Consider the following 3,426-nt stretch of genomic DNA (forward strand, 5'->3'; position numbering starts at 1 on the left):
GCTGCCATCTAGGTCAAGCCGGCTATGTTAATTAGGACATCTATTGACGGACCCCTTTTCTACGAGTTTATCTTTAATTTGAGCTTTGTTCCTCGTCTAGTTTGTCCGTCAGGATTCATGTTGTCTCCTTTGGGCAGTGAGGTTATGATTTCTTGTCATGTGGCATTTTTTCGTGTTATATGTTATAATCCGGCGCTTCAGATCAAAATGACGACAACTGCGCCTCCGGGCCACGTGGATGAAGACTTCTCGACAGTCATTGACGAGGTCAAGCCGGCTCCGGTAGACAAAAGAAAACTAGTACTACTCCACTATATAGGCAGGAGCGTCCGCGCTTGCTTGCTAGTGTTGCTCTCTTCACACTGTCTCGGCCTCTCCAGATCTAAACACGACAGCGGTGGCCACACTCTCTCTCTCTGCTCACCGCTGGTCACAGATCCAGCCGGATCCTCTCCGCCGGGGAAGGTGAGAAGGTGCAACGTTCACGCGGTCGTCCTTCGCGACGGATCTTACCCACTGCTGGGCGCGTCCCGATCAGCCTGCCTTGCCGTTCTCTCCCAAGCACCGCTGGCGAGGGAGGGCCTCCGACCCCTTCTTCCTCGCTGTCGTAGTGTGGGAAGATCCGGCCTCCCGCCGCCCACCTAGCGACATCCCGGCGACCATCAGGTATAACTTCCTTCGAAACCGGCCTTTCTCTACTTCCCGAGCTCCTGACGTCGCTGCATTTGTATCTTTTACTATTTCTCAGGCCCCCTCGTAGATAGGATCGATCGGCTGTTCGAAAACCACCTAATTTTTTTACATTTAAGAGGTAAAACTAGTTCATGCACTCGAATCTAGTACTACTTGGTTCAAACAAGGAAGAAAGGGGGTGGGGTGGGGGAGGATTTGTTACCTGAATCTAGGACTTGGTCGAAAGAGGAAATAATGGGGGCGAAAAGTAGCAGAGAGTGGCTATCCAACTGGTCTCTAGGTCTAATAGGGAAATAAAGGGAAACGCAGTACAAACTCGATATAAACCCGATCTATTGGTTGAAAAAGGAAAGAAAGTGGGGACTGGGGGACAAGTCAACAGAGTAAGTCCAGCACTAGATTTGCTAGCCTCACACAGTATAAGGTGGCTATACCGAACAAAAATGGGACCAACCCAGATATCCTGTTCTGATGTTTGTTGCCCCGAGCCACTCTTATGTAATGCCACTGGTAAAATGTAGCAGTCACACTGTTAAAAGTAAGGACACGTTAAACCAATGTTGTTTTCAATGTAATGCCTCCAGTAATATGAATCAATGGCACTTCTTTACATGTCCTGCTAAAATTTCCTATTAGGATAAGTTGGTTCTTCTCGTTAGAAATTCAACTGTCCTGGTCCGCCTACTCTCCCGTGCCCAAAGTAATGTCGTATTTAACGGATGTCATAGTTAATCCTAATGCCGACACTAATATCTAGCAATGTCAGTGCTTTAGAAATTGCTACTGTCCTTGTAGGATTGCCATTCAGATAAGGAACATGCTTCTTTTCATTTGATGCATGTTTCATCACTTGTTAGTCACCCTCCTTTCCACCTTTTTTGTGCAAACAGAGATATACATTTCACGCTCGATCTTAGTTGAACTGCACAAATGATATCCATATTATAGTTGAGCATTCCAGGAGTTTCACAACCAACCTTGATGTTGCTCAATTTTATTGCAACTAATGAAGAAGAAGCTCTGTGGGTTTTGTTTTCTGATGGAAATGGAACCGGGGCTGGAGCCCTTTTCTTAAAAAAAATTGAAGAAGAAGCTGCTAGCTCACGGGACATTGCTTCAGTTTAGGTGAACTGCACCAAAAGGTCCCATGAATTGAATCATCCATGTTGGTGACTGAAAGAGCCAGCTTCAGCATCCCAGTCTAAGCACCCCCGGCCTCCATCCTTGCGACGCACGGTACACCTCGTTTGCCACCTGCTCGACCCTAGTGTCACTGATAAAATGAAGTAATAATACAATTAAAATAGAGCGAGTGTCATCTCTATCATTTCATTTCCAATGTAGATAAAGAAAGTGCTTCTCTTTGTTAATGTATGTTTCATCAACTAGTCCCATTGTTAATGTTTAAGCGTTTCTGCAAACTGGGGTGCTTAATTTTAGTTGATATGTACAAAAATAGAGATTTGAATGTCTCAAGGCGCCTCCTTCTACAACCGCTGTACACTGATGTTCATCACTGGCAGAAGGTGTATCTGGGAGACTTGGGACGATGTCCAGTATGAGGCGTACCGTATGAGGCGTCGCAGGGCCCATCTCGCCCTCGCAGCATGGCATATATGATACTATCGCAATATTTTCTTCTATTTATTTTGTGTGTTTCATCAACTAGTGCCACTATAGTGTAATCATGCTTTTTCATTATCTGTGAAAACAGGGTTATTCAGCTGCATTTTGGTGGAACTGCACAAATGTACGTATGGAACCGGCATATATGCAGAGTGCGAGGTGTGCCAAGTAAAAATTACCGACACCAACCATGCTGCATGCACGCATTGGCATCCACCACCACCAGTGGGATGTGTGGCGCTCTCTGTGGACGGATCTTTCTCGGCAGCAAATCATCTAACCAAATAGTAGTAGCTTATATTGGCAGTTTTCTAGGGAGTACTCTTTTCTGAAAGAAGCACCAATCTATTTTTCTTTATTTGTACACTGTGTCACAACTTTGACCCAAAGGTCCAGAGCTATTTTAGGGTGATTGGCATAGTACTCAGAGACTGATTGTAAGCATGATTTTCATTAGCTGTCACACTGATTGTAAGCATGAGCGGGTGGAAGATTAGGTTAGTGCGAAGCTTACCTTAAACCCTACCGCCACCGTTGAAACAAGGCGAGCGTCGAGGGAACCGTGGAGAACAGCGGGGAAGCGATGTCGCGCCATCCGGCCTCCTCTTGCGGTGGGAGAACGAATACTCCTGTGGCTCCGGCTGGCTCTGCACCCTCACGAATGGCACACCATACTCGATCGATTCATTATCCTCTGGGTGCTCGACCTTCGACCTGTACGCCCACCACATCCGCCTGACTGTCGCCTCGGGCGAATCTGTCTGCTCCATCGCCCAGAGGAGATACTCGATGAACTCGGAGGACTGCAGCGTGACTGCCGCCGAGGAGTACATGTACATCACCGCCCTCATCGCCGCCGTATCGCTCTTTCGCATACATTGCCACATGGCCCGCACCGTCCTCGAAATCTCCCACTCATTGTCAAACCAACTAAGGATCTCCTTCAACCTGGCTAAGTTTTCCTGGTCGCCGCCGGCGATCTGCCTGATTCGCTGCTGCATCCTCTCCATAGATGTCCTTCTGAGTGGTCCGGTGCTAGCTTTGGAAGATGGGAGGAGATACGGTGGTCTTGCAATAGAGAATAGGGAGAGGCGAGACGGTGGTTTT

Source organism: Triticum aestivum, chromosome 3D, assembly GCF_018294505.1.
Source record: "Triticum aestivum cultivar Chinese Spring chromosome 3D, IWGSC CS RefSeq v2.1, whole genome shotgun sequence".
In the NCBI taxonomy this organism is placed as follows: domain Eukaryota; kingdom Viridiplantae; phylum Streptophyta; class Magnoliopsida; order Poales; family Poaceae; genus Triticum; species Triticum aestivum.